This window comes from Microcebus murinus, unplaced genomic scaffold (genome assembly GCF_040939455.1).
Source record: "Microcebus murinus isolate Inina unplaced genomic scaffold, M.murinus_Inina_mat1.0 scaf002_hap2_Mmur4.0, whole genome shotgun sequence".
Classification (NCBI taxonomy): Eukaryota; Metazoa; Chordata; class Mammalia; order Primates; family Cheirogaleidae; genus Microcebus; species Microcebus murinus.
Window position 1 is genome coordinate 998045 of NW_027438948.1, and position 13435 is coordinate 1011479.

General features: G+C 63.9%; 4 non-coding genes across 4 annotated transcripts; all 4 read right to left on the reverse strand.

Moving 5' to 3' along the window:
- Positions 1-1520: 1520 nt before the first annotated feature.
- Positions 1521-1639, reverse strand: LOC142866357 (5S ribosomal RNA). Its single transcript, XR_012916364.1, has one exon. It is a non-coding gene; the product is annotated as a 5S ribosomal RNA (ribosomal RNA).
- Positions 1640-5165: 3526 nt separating this feature from the next.
- On the reverse strand, positions 5166-5284 carry LOC142866358 (5S ribosomal RNA). Its single transcript, XR_012916365.1, has one exon. It is a non-coding gene; the product is annotated as a 5S ribosomal RNA (ribosomal RNA).
- Positions 5285-8816: 3532 nt separating this feature from the next.
- On the reverse strand, positions 8817-8935 carry LOC142866359 (5S ribosomal RNA). The gene has a single exon (XR_012916366.1). It is a non-coding gene; the product is annotated as a 5S ribosomal RNA (ribosomal RNA).
- Positions 8936-12437: 3502 nt separating this feature from the next.
- LOC142866180 (5S ribosomal RNA) lies at positions 12438-12556 on the reverse strand. Its single transcript, XR_012916221.1, has one exon. It is a non-coding gene; the product is annotated as a 5S ribosomal RNA (ribosomal RNA).
- Between the last annotated feature and the right edge of the window lie 879 nt (positions 12557-13435).

Genomic DNA, 13435 nt, shown 5'->3' on the forward strand with positions numbered 1-13435 from the left:
CCGGAATCCGACGTGGAGAGCTGGGTGTACGTCCCCACGAGGAGGCGGTCCCCACCTCCGCGGCTCTCCCCTTGCGGGGGGGGGGAAAGCAGCCACGGGGCCTCAGAGAAGACACCAGGCTGGGCGCCCGCCCCACAGTGGGGGCACGTCCCCCGCAGGCCACTTAGCGACGGCCGGCGGCCGGCGGACGGTTGGGTGGCGCGAGACGCTGCGGCCGCCCTGCTACCGGGTTCCTGGGAGGGCGTCCTGGAACCAGCGTCCACACCAAGCCCTTGGAAGGCCCAGGCGACGGAGGAGCCCCGTCAGGCAGGGGCCGAGGACGGTGACGGCCCGGGCGGGGAGGAGCGTGTCAGGCAGGGGCAGAGGACGGTGACAGGTGACAGGCCGGGCGGGAAGGAGTCATTCAGGCAGGGGCCGAGGAGGAGACGGGGCTGGGTAAGGGTTAGGGTTAGAGTCAGGGCACAAGTCACAATCGCAAAGACCTGGAAGCGACCCGAGTGCCCATCGACCCACCAGTGCGTAAATGAAATGTGGCGCGTGGACACCACGGAGTGCTATTCAGCTAGGAGGAGCAGCGGTGAGAGGGCACCTCTCGTGGTTCTCCTGGCCAGAGCTGGAACCCGTTCCAGTAAGCCAGGTAGCCCAAGAATGGACACACGAGCACCACGTGCTCGCGCTCACCAGCAAATGGGTACGAACCGACGGACACCCAAGTGGACACAGAGGAATCACCTTCATCGGGTGGGTGTCGGGCGGGTGGGGGGAGGGGATGGGCATACACCTCCATTAGGAATGGGGTGGGTGCGCACCGACTGGGGGATGGGCGCACTTGAGGCTCTGACCCGAGGGGGGAGGCTGGGAGAGGGCAACGTACCCGACCTTAACATTGGTACCCCCACAATACGCTGGAACAACATCAGAGGTAAATGAATAAGAACACAGGGGGGAGGGGGGCACGGGCAACACATGTCACCTTAATACTTGGACTCCCATCATCTGCTTGAAAAGAGAGAGAAAAGAAAATGCAATCATAGAGATAAGAGACACTTTTTAAACATAATGAATCCGAAGAGAAAAGTAAAAGGAGGCCTGTGGGGCAGGTCTGGGTGTGACTCCGGATCCCCCAACATCAGGTGCCACCACCAAAGATTCCTACGTGTAGCCCATAGAACCCCAAAAGCAACGGGACGAGTTCTGGTCACATACTCCCTCAAAATGACATCCTGGCCTTCTTCTGGAACTCCCTCCCCTCTCAGACTCTCAAGGTTTCCTCCAGCGTGTCGGTTCCCACAGAGCAGACCTTTGGTCTGAGACCTGACAGTCCAGAAGCCACGCATGCTGCCGCGTGACGGCGGTGTCGCGGCTTGGGACAAGAGGAGGCCCCACGGTGCGGGCTGGGGCGCCAGGCACCGCGGCGGGCGCTGAGGGTGGGGGTGACCCCCGCCCCGGGCCGCCGCCTCGCTCCCAGAGAGGGGACAGAACAAGAGGCAAAACAAAAAAAAAAAAAAAAAAAAAAAAGAAGCCTACGGCACCCGGTATTCCCAGGCGGTCTCCCATCCAAGTACTAACCAGGCCCGACCCTGCTTAGCTTCTGAGACCAGACGAGATCGGGCGCGTTCAGGGTGGTGTGGCCCTAGACGGCGGAGGGCGCCCCTGCCCCGCTCAAGAAGCCAAGCCTCTCTGCGCTTCCCCGCCGCCTCCTCCCGCCCCAGGCCCCGCGCCGGCGCTGACCCGCACCGGGCGGGCCTGTTGAGTTCACCGGCCGGGTCCGGCGGGCTCCGAGGGACGGGGGTGACAGGCGGGGTGGGGCGGGGCGGGCAGGGAGCGGCGGGCCGGGGTGGGGGGCTGTCTCTCTATACACACACACACACACACACACACACACACACACACACTCACACTCACACAAGATGCGCCTCCACGGCTGGACTCGCCAAGGTGGAGACCTTCCAGCCCCCTTCCTCTCCTCGCCTGGCCCACCCCCAGCTCGTGGCCGCCCCCGCCGCCGCCGCCGCCGCCGCCGCCGCCGCCGCCGCCGCCGCCGATTGCGCACGCGCGGGTCGCCCGCCCTTTGACCCCAGGCAGGGGCCGCCCTCCCCGACAACCCCTTTCAGCTGCGCCCCCCACCCTGTGGGTGGGCTGCCGCCTATTCCCCCGGGCCCGGGCTGGGGCACAGCGCATGGGGGAGGGGAGCGAGTGTATGGGGCGTCTCTCTCTCTCTCTAGGGATGTGTCCCATGGGTGGGGTGGCGTGGTTAGTGGGGCGCTGAAGAAATCAGTCCCCTCCATCTCCTACCTCTGGAAAACGCCCAAGCCCTTGGAGAACTGCCGGCAACGCGACCGTGGGGGCCGGGACCCTCCTCTGTGTCCTCCTGTGGCCCAGTCCAAGGGGCCTGGGCCTGGCCGGGGCTGCATTGGACCCCGACCACCCTGGCGTGTGGACTCGCTAAAAATCGGCGATTAGATATTGGATTCCAGCTTCATTGAGGTCATTTCACTAATGAGTGCACCGGAAAGAGTTTCCTAATCCATCTGTGAGGGTGGCAACTGAAAGAGAATTTTAAAGCTGACAGAATAGGCGAGGAAAGGCATAGGAGATTTCCACACCCAGTAAGGAAGCCTTTCCCGAAATGGAAGAAAGAAACGAGCAAACAGAGACACCGGTAGCCCGCCAGGATCAGAGTCTGCCCCCGAGAGAAAGTACCCTGACCAGGTTCACCCGTGGGTGGGTGGCGAGCTAGCGGCATTCAGAAGAGCGAGGCCCGCAGTCTGTGCAGAAGACACCTGCACTCGGGTGTGTGTGGCGGCACGATTCACAAGCAGCTCCAGATGTTAAGCCAAGGAGAAGCCAGGGAGTTCCCAACGCCCCAGGTGTCCTCAGCCCACGACTGGCTGCTGGGGGAATGCGAAGCCCGGCTCCTTGTCTCAGAGCGGGACAACCAGGAGGTGTGACGTACACCCCGGGGTTCCCAGGAGGATCAGGCTGAAGCTGGGACTTGGCCTGAAAGTGTCCCCTCGCACGGCCACCCCCTTCCCCTTCCTGCTCCTCTACTCCTGGTGCCCCTCCATCCAGGGGCCAGACCTTAAAGAGTCACCCGCAAGAGAATCCTGGTCCCAAAGGAGCCTTCTGGGGGACCCGTGCTGAGAGAGGTTGTGGGCATGGCCCGCTGGGGCTCTGCCCGACCCAGGGCTGAGAGATGCAACCTCCCAGCTCTGGGTCCCTGCAGGGGAAGCGTTGGCAAGCACAGGGCCAGTCCTCCAAAGGCCCAGGTGCAGGGAGCCCAGGCCAAGCAGCCTGTGGAAGAAGCCACCCCGGGAACACGACTGCAGGCCACGGCCCTTCCCACCTCCTCCTCCTCCTCCTGCTCCTCCACCCCCCCCCCGACCTCCCACCCCCACCCCCGACATGGCGCAGGGCTCAGAGACACCTCAGACACTTGCTACCCAAAGTGCAAAGGGCATCAGTTGCTCCTCCAAACCCCCCCCCCCCCAGCAGACCGCGTTGTCCAGCCAGCCCCCGGGCCTCCCTGGGGTGCCCAGCACAAAAGTGCAGACAACCACCGGACCCTCAATCTCAGTTTTCGGATGTTTTTGCCACTCTAAGGACCCGCAGGCCAGCTGGGCCTTCTGGCAGGACAGAGAGCCCCGGAATCCGACGTGGAGAGCTGGGTGTACGTCCCCACGAGGAGGCGGTCCCCACCTCCGCGGCTCTCCCCTTGCAGGGGGGGGGAAAAGCAGCCACGGGGCCTCAGAGAAGACACCAGGCTGGGCGCCCGCCCCACAGTGGGGGCACGTCCCCCGCAGGCCACTTAGCGACGGCCGCCGGCCGGCGGACGGTTGGGTGGCGCGAGACGCTGCGGCCGCCCTGCTACCGGGTTCCTGGGAGGGCGTCCTGGAACCAGCGTCCACACCAAGCCCTTGGAAGGCCCAGGCGACGGAGGAGCCCCGTCAGGCAGGGGCCGAGGACGGTGACGGCCCGGGCGGGGAGGAGCGTGTCAGGCAGGGGCAGAGGACGGTGACAGGTGACAGGCCGGGCGGGAAGGAGTCATTCAGGCAGGGGCCGAGGAGGAGACGGGGCTGGGTAAGGGTTAGGGTTAGAGTCAGGGCACAAGTCACAATCGCAAAGACCTGGAAGCGACCCGAGTGCCCATCGACCCACCAGTGCGTAAATGAAATGTGGCGCGTGGACACCACGGAGTGCTATTCAGCTAGGAGGAGCAGCGGTGAGAGGGCACCTCTCGTGGTTCTCCTGGCCAGAGCTGGAACCCGTTCCAGTAAGCCAGGTAGCCCAAGAATGGACACACGAGCACCACGTGCTCGCGCTCACCAGCAAATGGGTACGAACCGACGGACACCCAAGTGGACACAGAGGAATCACCTTCATCGGGTGGGTGTCGGGCGGGTGGGGGGAGGGGATGGGCATACACCTCCATTAGGAATGGGGTGGGTGCGCACCGACTGGGGGATGGGCGCACTTGAGGCTCTGACCCGAGGGGGGAGGCTGGGAGAGGGCAACGTACCCGACCTTAACATTGGTACCCCCACAATACGCTGGAACAACATCAGAGGTTAATGAATAAGAACACAGGGGGGAGGGGGGCACGGGCAACACATGTCACCTTAATACTTGGACTCCCATCATCTGCTTGAAAAGAGAGAGAAAAGAAAATGCAATCATAGAGATAAGAGACACTTTTTAAACATAATGAATCCGAAGAGAAAAGTAAAAGGAGGCCTGTGGGGCAGGTCTGGGTGTGACTCCGGATCCCCCAACATCAGGTGCCACCACCAAAGATTCCTACGTGTAGCCCATAGAACCCCAAAAGCAACGGGACGAGTTCTGGTCACATACTCCCTCAAAATGACATCCTGGCCTTCTTCTGGAACTCCCTCCCCTCTCAGACTCTCAAGGTTTCCTCCAGCGTGTCGGTTCCCACAGAGCAGACCTTTGGTCTGAGACCTGACAGTCCAGAAGCCACGCATGCTGCCGCGTGACGGCGGTGTCGCGGCTTGGGACAAGAGGAGGCCCCACGGTGCGGGCTGGGGCGCCAGGCACCGCGGCGGGCGCTGAGGGTGGGGGTGACCCCCGCCCCGGGCCGCCGCCTCGCTCCCAGAGAGGGGACAGAACAAGAGGCAAAACAAAAAAAAAAAAAAAAAAAAAAAAGAAGCCTACGGCACCCGGTATTCCCAGGCGGTCTCCCATCCAAGTACTAACCAGGCCCGACCCTGCTTAGCTTCTGAGACCAGACGAGATCGGGCGCGTTCAGGGTGGTGTGGCCCTAGACGGCGGAGGGCGCCCCTGCCCCGCTCAAGAAGCCGAGCCTCTCTGCGCTTCCCCGCCGCCTCCTCCCGCCCCAGGCCCCGCGCCGGCGCTGACCCGCACCGGGCGGGCCTGTTGAGTTCACCGGCCGGGTCCGGCGGGCTCCGAGGGACGGGGGTGACAGGCGGGGTGGGGCGGGGCGGGCAGGGAGCGGCGGGCCGGGGTGGGGGGCTGTCTCTCTATACACACACACACACACACACACTCACACTCACACTCACTCACTCACACTCACACAAGATGCGCCTCCACGGCTGGACTCGCCAAGGTGGAGACCTTCCAGCCCCCTTCCTCTCCTCGCCTGGCCCACCCCCAGCTCGTGGCCGCCCCCGCCGCCGCCGCCGCCGCCGCCGCCGCCGCCGCCGCCGCCGATTGCGCACGCGCGGGTCGCCCGCCCTTTGACCCCAGGCAGGGGCCGCCCTCCCCGACAACCCCTTTCAGCTGCGCCCCCCACCCTGTGGGTGGGCTGCCGCCTATTCCCCCGGGCCCGGGCTGGGGCACAGCGCATGGGGGAGGGGAGCGAGTGTATGGGGCGTCTCTCTGTCTCTCTAGGGATGTGTCCCATGGGTGGGGTGGCGTGGTTAGTGGGGCGCTGAAGAAATCAGTCCCCTCCATCTCCTACCTCTGGAAAACGCCCAAGCCCTTGGAGAACTGCCGGCAACGCGACCGTGGGGGCCGGGACCCTCCTCTGTGTCCTCCTGTGGCCCAGTCCAAGGGGCCTGGGCCTGGCCGGGGCTGCATTGGACCCCGACCACCCTGGCGTGTGGACTCGCTAAAAATCGGCGATTAGATATTGGATTCCAGCTTCATTGAGGTCATTTCACTAATGAGTGCACCGGAAAGAGTTTCCTAATCCATCTGTGAGGGTGGCAACTGAAAGAGAATTTTAAAGCTGACAGAATAGGCGAGGAAAGGCATAGGAGATTTCCACACCCAGTAAGGAAGCCTTTCCCGAAATGGAAGAAAGAAACGAGCAAACAGAGACACCGGTAGCCCGCCAGGATCAGAGTCTGCCCCCGAGAGAAAGTACCCTGACCAGGTTCACCCGTGGGTGGGTGGCGAGCTAGCGGCATTCAGAAGAGCGAGGCCCGCAGTCTGTGCAGAAGACACCTGCACTCGGGTGTGTGTGGCGGCACGATTCACAAGCAGCTCCAGATGTTAAGCCAAGGAGAAGCCAGGGAGTTCCCAACGCCCCAGGTGTCCTCAGCCCACGACTGGCTGCTGGGGGAATGCGAAGCCCGGCTCCTTGTCTCAGAGCGGGACAACCAGGAGGTGTGACGTACACCCCGGGGTTCCCAGGAGGATCAGGCTGAAGCTGGGACTTGGCCTGAAAGTGTCCCCTCGCACGGCCACCCCCTTCCCCTTCCTGCTCCTCTACTCCTGGTGCCCCTCCATCCAGGGGCCAGACCTTAAAGAGTCACCCGCAAGAGAATCCTGGTCCCAAAGGAGCCTTCTGGGGGACCCGTGCTGAGAGAGGTTGTGGGCATGGCCCGCTGGGGCTCTGCCCGACCCAGGGCTGAGAGATGCAACCTCCCAGCTCTGGGTCCCTGCAGGGGAAGCGTTGGCAAGCACAGGGCCAGTCCTCCAAAGGCCCAGGTGCAGGGAGCCCAGGCCAAGCAGCCTGTGGAAGAAGCCACCCCGGGAACACGACTGCAGGCCACGGCCCTTCCCACCTCCTCCTCCTCCTCCTCCTCCTGCTCCTCCACCCCCCCCCGACCTCCCACCCCCACCCCCGACATGGCGCAGGGCTCAGAGACACCTCAGACACTTGCTACCCAAAGTGCAAAGGGCATCAGTTGCTCCTCCAAACCCCCCCCCCGCCCAGCAGACCGCGTTGTCCAGCCAGCCCCCGGGCCTCCCTGGGGTGCCCAGCACAAAAGTGCAGACAACCACCGGACCCTCAATCTCAGTTTTCGGATGTTTTTGCCACTCTAAGGACCCGCAGGCCAGCTGGGCCTTCTGGCAGGACAGAGAGCCCCGGAATCCGACGTGGAGAGCTGGGTGTACGTCCCCACGAGGAGGCGGTCCCCACCTCCGCGGCTCTCCCCTTGCGGGGGGGGGGAAAGCAGCCACGGGGCCTCAGAGAAGACACCAGGCTGGGCGCCCGCCCCACAGTGGGGGCACGTCCCCCGCAGGCCACTTAGCGACGGCCGGCGGCCGGCGGACGGTTGGGTGGCGCGAGACGCTGCGGCCGCCCTGCTACCGGGTTCCTGGGAGGGCGTCCTGGAACCAGCGTCCACACCAAGCCCTTGGAAGGCCCAGGCGACGGAGGAGCCCCGTCAGGCAGGGGCCGAGGACGGTGACGGCCCGGGCGGGGAGGAGCGTGTCAGGCAGGGGCAGAGGACGGTGACAGGTGACAGGCCGGGCGGGAAGGAGTCATTCAGGCAGGGGCCGAGGAGGAGACGGGGCTGGGTAAGGGTTAGGGTTAGAGTCAGGGCACAAGTCACAATCGCAAAGACCTGGAAGCGACCCGAGTGCCCATCGACCCACCAGTGCGTAAATGAAATGTGGCGCGTGGACACCACGGAGTGCTATTCAGCTAGGAGGAGCAGCGGTGAGAGGGCACCTCTCGTGGTTCTCCTGGCCAGAGCTGGAACCCGTTCCAGTAAGCCAGGTAGCCCAAGAATGGACACACGAGCACCACGTGCTCGCGCTCACCAGCAAATGGGTACGAACTGACGGACACCCAAGTGGACACAGAGGAATCACCTTCATCGGGTGGGTGTCGGGCGGGTGGGGGGAGGGGATGGGCATACACCTCCATTAGGAATGGGGTGGGTGCGCACCGACTGGGGGATGGGCGCACTTGAGGCTCTGACCCGAGGGGGGAGGCTGGGAGAGGGCAACGTACCCGACCTTAACATTGGTACCCCCACAATACGCTGGAACAACATCAGAGGTAAATGAATAAGAACACAGGGGGGAGGGGGGCACGGGCAACACATGTCACCTTAATACTTGGACTCCCATCATCTGCTTGAAAAGAGAGAGAAAAGAAAATGCAATCATAGAGATAAGAGACACTTTTTAAACATAATGAATCCGAAGAGAAAAGTAAAAGGAGGCCTGTGGGGCAGGTCTGGGTGTGACTCCGGATCCCCCAACATCAGGTGCCACCACCAAAGATTCCTACGTGTAGCCCATAGAACCCCAAAAGCAACGGGACGAGTTCTGGTCACATACTCCCTCAAAATGACATCCTGGCCTTCTTCTGGAACTCCCTCCCCTCTCAGACTCTCAAGGTTTCCTCCAGCGTGTCGGTTCCCACAGAGCAGACCTTTGGTCTGAGACCTGACAGTCCAGAAGCCACGCATGCTGCCGCGTGACGGCGGTGTCGCGGCTTGGGACAAGAGGAGGCCCCACGGTGCGGGCTGGGGCGCCAGGCACCGCGGCGGGCGCTGAGGGTGGGGGTGACCCCCGCCCCGGGCCGCCGCCTCGCTCCCAGAGAGGGGACAGAACAAGAGGCAAAACAAAAAAAAAAAAAAAAAAAAAAAAGAAGCCTACGGCACCCGGTATTCCCAGGCGGTCTCCCATCCAAGTACTAACCAGGCCCGACCCTGCTTAGCTTCTGAGACCAGACGAGATCGGGCGCGTTCAGGGTGGTGTGGCCCTAGACGGCGGAGGGCGCCCCTGCCCCGCTCAAGAAGCCAAGCCTCTCTGCGCTTCCCCGCCGCCTCCTCCCGCCCCAGGCCCCGCGCCGGCGCTGACCCGCACCGGGCGGGAGGGCTCCGAGGGACGGGGGTGACAGGCGGGGTGGGGCGGGGCGGGCAGGGAGCGGCGGGCCGGGGTGGGGGGCTGTCTCTCTATACACACACACACACACACACACACACACACACACACTCACACTCACACAAGATGCGCCTCCACGGCTGGACTCGCCAAGGTGGAGACCTTCCAGCCCCCTTCCTCTCCTCGCCTGGCCCACCCCCAGCTCGTGGCCGCCCCCGCCGCCGCCGCCGCCGCCGCCGCCGCCGCCGCCGCCGCCGCCGATTGCGCACGCGCGGGTCGCCCGCCCTTTGACCCCAGGCAGGGGCCGCCCTCCCCGACAACCCCTTTCAGCTGCGCCCCCCACCCTGTGGGTGGGCTGCCGCCTATTCCCCCGGGCCCGGGCTGGGGCACAGCGCATGGGGGAGGGGAGCGAGTGTATGGGGCGTCTCTCTCTCTCTCTAGGGATGTGTCCCATGGGTGGGGTGGCGTGGTTAGTGGGGCGCTGAAGAAATCAGTCCCCTCCATCTCCTACCTCTGGAAAACGCCCAAGCCCTTGGAGAACTGCCGGCAACGCGACCGTGGGGGCCGGGACCCTCCTCTGTGTCCTCCTGTGGCCCAGTCCAAGGGGCCTGGGCCTGGCCGGGGCTGCATTGGACCCCGACCACCCTAGCGTGTGGACTCGCTAAAAATCGGCGATTAGATATTGGATTCCAGCTTCATTGAGGTCATTTCACTAATGAGTGCACCGGAAAGAGTTTCCTAATCCATCTGTGAGGGTGGCAACTGAAAGAGAATTTTAAAGCTGACAGAATAGGCGAGGAAAGGCATAGGAGATTTCCACACCCAGTAAGGAAGCCTTTCCCGAAATGGAAGAAAGAAACGAGCAAACAGAGACACCGGTAGCCCGCCAGGATCAGAGTCTGCTCCCGAGAGAAAGTACCCTGACCAGGTTCACCCGTGGGTGGGTGGCGAGCTAGCGGCATTCAGAAGAGCGAGGCCCGCAGTCTGTGCAGAAGACACCTGCACTCGGGTGTGTGTGGCGGCACGATTCACAAGCAGCTCCAGATGTTAAGCCAAGGAGAAGCCAGGGAGTTCCCAACGCCCCAGGTGTCCTCAGCCCACGACTGGCTGCTGGGGGAATGCGAAGCCCGGCTCCTTGTCTCAGAGCGGGACAACCAGGAGGTGTGACGTACACCCCGGGGTTCCCAGGAGGATCAGGCTGAAGCTGGGACTTGGCCTGAAAGTGTCCCCTCGCACGGCCACCCCCTTCCCCTTCCTGCTCCTCTACTCCTGGTGCCCCTCCATCCAGGGGCCAGACCTTAAAGAGTCACCCGCAAGAGAATCCTGGTCCCAAAGGAGCCTTCTGGGGGACCCGTGCTGAGAGAGGTTGTGGGCATGGCCCGCTGGGGCTCTGCCCGACCCAGGGCTGAGAGATGCAACCTCCCAGCTCTGGGTCCCTGCAGGGGAAGCGTTGGCAAGCACAGGGCCAGTCCTCCAAAGGCCCAGGTGCAGGGAGCCCAGGCCAAGCAGCCTGTGGAAGAAGCCACCCCGGGAACACGACTGCAGGCCACGGCCCTTCCCACCTCCTCCTCCTCCTCCTCCTCCTGCTCCTCCACCCCCCCCCGACCTCCCACCCCCACCCCCGACATGGCGCAGGGCTCAGAGACACCTCAGACACTTGCTACCCAAAGTGCAAAGGGCATCAGTTGCTCCTCCAAACCCCCCCCCCGCCCAGCAGACCGCGTTGTCCAGCCAGCCCCCGGGCCTCCCTGGGGTGCCCAGCACAAAAGTGCAGACAACCACCGGACCCTCAATCTCAGTTTTCGGATGTTTTTGCCACTCTAAGGACCCGCAGGCCAGCTGGGCCTTCTGGCAGGACAGAGAGCCCCGGAATCCGACGTGGAGAGCTGGGTGTACGTCCCCACGAGGAGGCGGTCCCCACCTCCGCGGCTCTCCCCTTGCGGGGGGGGGGAAAGCAGCCACGGGGCCTCAGAGAAGACACCAGGCTGGGCGCCCGCCCCACAGTGGGGGCACGTCCCCCGCAGGCCACTTAGCGACGGCCGGCGGCCGGCGGACGGTTGGGTGGCGCGAGACGCTGCGGCCGCCCTGCTACCGGGTTCCTGGGAGGGCGTCCTGGAACCAGCGTCCACACCAAGCCCTTGGAAGGCCCAGGCGACGGAGGAGCCCCGTCAGGCAGGGGCCGAGGACGGTGACGGCCCGGGCGGGGAGGAGCGTGTCAGGCAGGGGCAGAGGACGGTGACAGGTGACAGGCCGGGCGGGAAGGAGTCATTCAGGCAGGGGCCGAGGAGGAGACGGGGCTGGGTAAGGGTTAGGGTTAGAGTCAGGGCACAAGTCACAATCGCAAAGACCTGGAAGCGACCCGAGTGCCCATCGACCCACCAGTGCGTAAATGAAATGTGGCGCGTGGACACCACGGAGTGCTATTCAGCTAGGAGGAGCAGCGGTGAGAGGGCACCTCTCGTGGTTCTCCTGGCCAGAGCTGGAACCCGTTCCAGTAAGCCAGGTAGCCCAAGAATGGACACACGAGCACCACGTGCTCGCGCTCACCAGCAAATGGGTACGAACCGACGGACACCCAAGTGGACACAGAGGAATCACCTTCATCGGGTGGGTGTCGGGCGGGTGGGGGGAGGGGATGGGCATACACCTCCATTAGGAATGGGGTGGGTGCGCACCGACTGGGGGATGGGCGCACTTGAGGCTCTGACCCGAGGGGGGAGGCTGGGAGAGGGCAACGTACCCGACCTTAACATTGGTACCCCCACAATACGCTGGAACAACATCAGAGGTAAATGAATAAGAACACAGGGGGGAGGGGGGCACGGGCAACACATGTCACCTTAATACTTGGACTCCCATCATCTGCTTGAAAAGAGAGAGAAAAGAAAATGCAATCATAGAGATAAGAGACACTTTTTAAACATAATGAATCCGAAGAGAAAAGTAAAAGGAGGCCTGTGGGGCAGGTCTGGGTGTGACTCCGGATCCCCCAACATCAGGTGCCACCACCAAAGATTCCTACGTGTAGCCCATAGAACCCCAAAAGCAACGGGACGAGTTCTGGTCACATACTCCCTCAAAATGACATCCTGGCCTTCTTCTGGAACTCCCTCCCCTCTCAGACTCTCAAGGTTTCCTCCAGCGTGTCGGTTCCCACAGAGCAGACCTTTGGTCTGAGACCTGACAGTCCAGAAGCCACGCATGCTGCCGCGTGACGGCGGTGTCGCGGCTTGGGACAAGAGGAGGCCCCACGGTGCGGGCTGGGGCGCCAGGCACCGCGGCGGGCGCTGAGGGTGGGGGTGACCCCCGCCCCGGGCCGCCGCCTCGCTCCCAGAGAGGGGACAGAACAAGAGGCAAAACAAAAAAAAAAAAAAAAAAAAAAAAGAAGCCTACGGCACCCGGTATTCCCAGGCGGTCTCCCATCCAAGTACTAACCAGGCCCGACCCTGCTTAGCTTCTGAGACCAGACGAGATCGGGCGCGTTCAGGGTGGTGTGGCCCTAGACGGCGGAGGGCGCCCCTGCCCCGCTCAAGAAGCCAAGCCTCTCTGCGCTTCCCCGCCGCCTCCTCCCGCCCCAGGCCCCGCGCCGGCGCTGACCCGCACCGGGCGGGAGGGCTCCGAGGGACGGGGGTGACAGGCGGGGTGGGGCGGGGCGGGCAGGGAGCGGCGGGCCGGGGTGGGGGGCTGTCTCTCTATACACACACACACACACACACACACACACACACACACTCACACTCACACAAGATGCGCCTCCACGGCTGGACTCGCCAAGGTGGAGACCTTCCAGCCCCCTTCCTCTCCTCGCCTGGCCCACCCCCAGCTCGTGGCCGCCCCCGCCGCCGCCGCCGCCGCCGCCGCCGCCGCCGCCGCCGCCGCCGCCGCCGATTGCGCACGCGCGGGTCGCCCGCCCTTTGACCCCAGGCAGGGGCCGCCCTCCCCGACAACCCCTTTCAGCTGCGCCCCCCACCCTGTGGGTGGGCTGCCGCCTATTCCCCCGGGCCCGGGCTGGGGCACAGCGCATGGGGGAGGGGAGCGAGTGTATGGGGCGTCTCTCTCTCTCTCTAGGGATGTGTCCCATGGGTGGGGTGGCGTGGTTAGTGGGGCGCTGAAGAAATCAGTCCCCTCCATCTCCTACCTCTGGAAAACGCCCAAGCCCTTGGAGAACTGCCGGCAACGCGACCGTGGGGGCCGGGACCCTCCTCTGTGTCCTCCTGTGGCCCAGTCCAAGGGGCCTGGGCCTGGCCGGGGCTGCATTGGACCCCGACCACCCTAGCGTGTGGACTCGCTAAAAATCGGCGATTAGATATTGGATTCCAGCTTCATTGAGGTCATTTCACTAATGAGTGCACCGGAAAGAGTTTCCTAATCCATCTGTGAGGGT